Source organism: Chenopodium quinoa, unplaced genomic scaffold (genome assembly GCF_001683475.1).
Source record: "Chenopodium quinoa cultivar QQ74 unplaced genomic scaffold, ASM168347v1, whole genome shotgun sequence".
NCBI lineage: Eukaryota > Viridiplantae > Streptophyta > Magnoliopsida > Caryophyllales > Amaranthaceae > Chenopodium > Chenopodium quinoa.
Window position 1 is genome coordinate 5,215,276 of NW_018743697.1, and position 6,091 is coordinate 5,221,366.

Sequence of the window (6,091 nt, forward strand, 5' to 3'; positions counted from 1 at the left end):
AACTTGACCTAATACAAAATTATAGGATCTATAGATCAATATTGTGTTTAGATTAAATTTCATGTGTTAAAATTTATTCTATTGTGGAATCATAATTCAAATTTGAATAATGTTGTAAACTTAAACGGATGCAATTTAATAGTAAATACTCCATAGTATACCCTATTTTTATGTTTTCAAAAACCAACAAGTTAAGCGGTCATATTTGTACGCGATTCGTAATAAGCTTCGATCACCTGAAATATGGTCCAACTCAATTAAACCCAACCTGAATCCTAATGCAAAGCTTCCTCATTCAAATAAACCCAATTCAAACCAAACAACACACCTCTAATTGTGACTGTATAACATTATACTTCGTATATATGAACTATTGAAATGTCTAGTAGGTGAATTCGTGATTAATGATTTTTAAAAAGTTAAAAAAAAATGTTATAGTATTGCCTCTTGCATTTCCAGTGATTTACATAACAACGAACACACCTCTAATTGTGACTATATAACTAAATTAAAAGGTGTAAGTTAGATCAAAATAATACATGGAGACAATTAGGGCTCATAAATATTCAAAAGGTCAAAGTAAATTAACTTTCGAAACTGTAGATTATCACTCATTATTTACAGTACAGTACTATCAAGTGCAATTAAATCTTACAGATGTACCTGCTTACATATAATGCTTGATGTATTGTTACTTTTTTTTACTATAAATTAATTAAAGACATACTTCAAGTTATTGCTTTATACCGTTACAACTTACAAGTAATACTACTAATAGGAGTTTTAATTAATGTACGACATTTGAATTATAGATACCTATAAATTAGCTTTCACCTTTATTCATTAATATCATTTGGCACCAAAATGAAGCATAATAGACTTCATTCCATATTTCCATCAACTGCTTCATTACTTATGATAAGAGTTTTTGACTTTTTATACCCTTCTAAACACATACTCTTCCGTCTTCACAACTCCTCTGTTTTCGGTCCCTTATATATATATATATATATATATATATATATATATATATATATATATATATATATATATATATATATATATATATATATATATATGAAGAGTTATCATGTACCTAACCCCACTTATAAGATTAAGACCTTAATTAATTGATTGATACTTTATGAAAAGTTATGTTGAGTAAGTGCCTGTTCTGATTTACTGAACTGAGCTAAACCGAACTGATTGGAGGTGAAGTGAATTGGACTGAATAGAGATGAAATGAATTGTTTATGAGAGAAGAAAATTAAGAACTGAATTGAACGGATTGGAGCTGAACTAAACTGAACTGCACTAAAATTAATCTAAAGAGAACAGACACTAAATACATAAATTTGTCCTTGTATAAAATGTGACTAAAAATAATTGACATATTTTCCATAAAGAAATAAAATGGGGCAATATTAATTAGTTATGGACAAAGGGATTATTATAAACCACAAATATACATGTGCTTTTGCCTTTGAGGGGCAAAACAGGAATTCAATACATATATTTCCAAATTCAAGTAAAATTTTATCAACATTTGCATTTTCTTTTTGACGTTTTATTGCTGATTACAATATTTCGTCGTACCACTTTACCCCTCACTTATTACAGCCTACAACTTCACCTTTAATTTCCTCCCAAATTTTCCAAGAAGAAAAATGTAAAAATTGAAAAAAGAAAAAAAAAACTACAAACTATTGGTATGTGTAACATACAACATGTACGAGAAATAATAGTAATAATAATATTAATCAATAAAATAAAATAAACCCAAACACTCATTTTTATCTTAGATCACACTTGAGTGTAAGAGGCAAATATATATCCCAAAAATCCCTATAAATTTCCTCAATTGGCGGCGAACAAATTTTGCAAATTGTAAGGAGCAACAAGGTTAGATCCTCCACTCCAGAACTCTTTAGAGAAGGCTTGATTAGCCTTGTCCGTCGGGTGCGCGGCGTCGAACCACAAGTACTCACTTGGGTTACTACATACAGTGAAGCTTTGGTCTTTCTTTTGGCAAGTGAAATCACCATTGTATGATCCACTTCCACAACAAGCTGTTTCGCTTTCCCTAAAACCTGTTATTATCAATTTGACATATATAATGTGATTAGATTACATGAAATATCCTACTTTACCTACTAAACATATTATATATCTATCATATGGTATTGTTTGTTTGATTAAACAAAATTTAATGTCATTTTCAAGGACAACTTATTACAATTTATAATGTCATGTTCCATGAAAGACTTGACTTATGCATGTAACAACTAGCAATCAAGCAAATGTAATATACAAGGACCCACGTCACATGAACTAGCTACACATTTTTCAATTGGAATTTTCTTAATCAAAGCCGATTTCTTAGGCTTTTTTTTGTACAATATGTACCTATTTACCACATTTAATCACTAATCATCGAAACAAAAGCACCGACGATTTCATAGTCTAATTACTACAAGTCTACAACCATGTTTTTAAAGGGAAACCTAACTACGATTAGTTCTTTAATAACGCCTCTAGAAATTTACACCCTTGCCCTTTTACTTTTTCACGGTCTTCACTAAATACAAATCAAAACAAATCTAACAAAATCTCGATCATTCAAATAAATTGTTAGAATAATTAATAGTACGGCCAAAATTAAGAATAGTTACCCGTACATTAATTACAATGAAATTAAACAGGACATGGAGAAAAACTTCTTGTTGGCTTATTATAGATCTATGTGAATATGTGTAAGTAATAACCTGTCTCTATGTAATTTTTTAATCAAGAGTCATTAATGTAAAAAATATTCAAGATCTTGGGACTCGATTTTGTTCATCAAAAAAAGAATTGACACACAGCAAGCTGTAAATGACATGGTTCCTCTAAACTGACAAACAATTAAGGTTTAAAGAAACATAGAAATTAAAAAGACACATTAGTTGAAAGCCACTACTTGACCCATTTTAGTGCAACTATACAAGTGTGCATATAATAATTGAAGGCAAAGGGAATCAAATCATATGATTATAACATAAATAATTACTACTAGAACGTACCACCCGTCGAAAATTTAAATTACTAGAATGTACCGTATCTACTTCCGTATATCACACGGAGGTACAAGGAGGTGTAGAAGTCGTAAATTGAGTATTTGAACCCTGGTAGATTGGTTTGCAATCTCTTGGCTAGGGCGGCGAACTTGGCATTGTGCATCTTGGCTAGCTCTTGTGGCTCCGGTGCACAGGTTCCTTTGAACGCGAGCATGTACTTCATTGATGGCATACACCCAAGAGGACCAAGGTTTTGGAATGCAAATTTCCTTCCTCCTTGGTTATAGATTGTCTGTATCAATCAACAATCAAAAATCAAAAATTAATTCAAAATTAATTATAAACCGTACGAGTTTTAATTTTGATTAAAAAAGGATCCTCTGCATAGAGAGAATCCCGTGTTACACTAGCTTGTTGAAATAGATTAAAAGTCAAATTGTGTCACATATAAGTTACTACGCATCAAAACGACCTACCCTAACAAGGTGTTGAAAAACCCGTCCGTGTTGCCATCTCTTATTCCCACCTTATATGAGACATTAAGACCACTTCTACAGAAATAATACTCTTAATATCTAAGTCAGAAGATGATTTCCCAATTTGTAATTACCAAGGTACTCCGTAAAGCTTATCTTTCATCCAAGGTATTACTTAAAATGAACTAGCTAATCACTTCCTTTATTAGAGAGAATCCACATCATATCCCATTAGTTCAAAACCTTCTAATTTAGCAAGACAATAAAGCTATGTCACATCTACTTCAAAAGTAAGCAAATCGAGCTGTGAATTGGTTAGCTAATGTCTAGCACGTTCTTAGTCATCTTTTCTCATGACATGTTTGTCAACGATACTAAATCTTAGCTTTTGTAACATTCTATTATCATAGTATATTAGTATAGCATGCCATATTGCCATGTACTCCGTAGTCAATACACAATTTCAAGTTCGGGTTAGAAATTGACAGCGCTAATTACAGTAAAACCCAATTCACAAGTATAACTTTAAGTTCGGGTTAAAAATTGGCAGCGCTAAGTAAAACCCAATCCACAAGTATAACTTTAACCAAATTAAAGTTTATGATAAAAAGCGAAAAAGTAATTAAAGTCGAAAAATTAAAAAGCAAGAATATATAAATCAAGAATTCTTACTTTAATATGTATAGTGAGGTTGCCAAGAATCATATTCATTTGGCGATTCCTTTTGAAATTGGAGAGAGGGAGCTTTTTAACATTCTTCTGAAGAAGGGTAACATAGTCATTTCCAGCAATGTTAAACAAGTATACAGCTTCAGATAACAGCTTATTAGCTTGCGCTTCTCCAACTTGCTGCTTCAATTTTTGCACCATTTGTATAAAATAATTTATTTGCCTCTTCAAATTTATCTGGACCCCCCAAAAATAAAATTAAATTAATATCAATCCATAAGATAAGCATACAACATAGAAAAGAGGATCCAAAATCAAAATTCAATCAACCCAATTATAAATTCATTTTGGGCAATTCAATAATATAAACAAGATATGATCTTAAGGGTTGTATTCATATTAAGAACATCGAATTACTGTAACCAATTAAGCTAATTGACATCGAAAAAAATCTTAAAAACATATGGCGCGTTTAGGAAGTTGTCACATCAAGTAAATTTCTCCACAGATTTGCCACAAGTGCCAGCTAGCTAGAGAAGTTGAGCTCATGATATGCATTAAGTTATACTTATATCAAAGATGCCTAAAGTAGTGATTTTTAAAAAAAAACAGATGCTAAAGTTGGCATTTACTTAAACTTTTTCACTATTAGCTTGTGATCTTTCGTCAGAAGAGGTAATAAATGGATACATTTTTTCACCTACCAACCTTATTTTATTATTTTCTACCAATTAAATCTTGTGATATAAGTCAATAATCGCAGTAAAAAAAAAAAAGTACAGTGTACTAGATTTAACTGATCTCAAGCTAATTTTCACTAATTTCTATTATTATTGTTGCTTCATCTTCACTTCAATTTCTTCAACAAATTCTACAATTTCAACCTTAATTATTTAGTAGGTCAGCTTAAACTTTATTTAAATGAATTTTAATTTTATTTCTTTGAAAAAGTACACCGACAGAAAATAAAAATATGATTGAAATAGTCAGATAAAAAATAATTACTAAAATGAATTGATATGACATACCGTTTGAGGGCGAGTTTCAACAAGAACACAAGCACCAGCAGAAGCAAAATTAATTCCTTTGGTATAATCTTTTAATCCTGGCAACAAATAGGGTTGCAAAAAAGGCAACCCCGCGAATTGAGCTGCGAAAAAAAAAATATTTATCAGCTTAAGATTTTGGTTGAGTTGATATTAACTAACACAATGTGTGAATAATAATAATTACTGACCAATGAAATCGGGGATAAGACGACCGTCAGAGTATCGACCAGACGGCTTTTTTAAAATAAGTTTCGCCGTAAGGCCAGTACTCAGCCCCCGCGCCTTTGACACCGTTGTATAAGGTCATACCATCGTCGTAGAGCGAATCGCCGAAGACGAAAAGAGGGGGTTTTTGGGCATTAGAGAGGGATAAGGAGAGGAAGAGTAGTGTGGTGAATATGAGCAATGTAGGAAACATTGTGGTTGTGATGTTAAGAATGTGAGAATTGAAAGTTGGGTTGGTTTATTTGATTTAAGTTGTGATTTATTTATGTGCAACCAAAATCAAAATGAAAACCAAACCAGCTTTTGTGTTGGGGGTCTTAATTATTTGGTATTGCAACTGTTAGAGCTAAAGGTAAGGGACAAGATTTTATTGTATTTAAAGGAGTGAAGGGGGGTTATATTTTTTTTATTATTTAATATTTTGTAACGAGGGAAGTTGCGGACCGCGTTGCTTTTTTGACACATTCTTTTATGAGGCTGTGATTTTTTTTTTTTTTTTATATATATATAATTAAATTAAATAAATAAAAATCACTTATGTCAAAGTAGTCGTTTTGTTTTAAATAAAATTATTATAAGCGAGGTAATTGAAGTAAACATTGAAAATGGATACTAC

General features: G+C 31.2%; 1 pseudogene; it reads right to left on the reverse strand.

Annotated features, from left to right (window-relative positions):
• Positions 1-1,428: 1,428 nt before the first annotated feature.
• LOC110684440 lies at positions 1,429-5,871 on the reverse strand (annotated as a pseudogene).
• Positions 5,872-6,091: the final 220 nt, after the last annotated feature.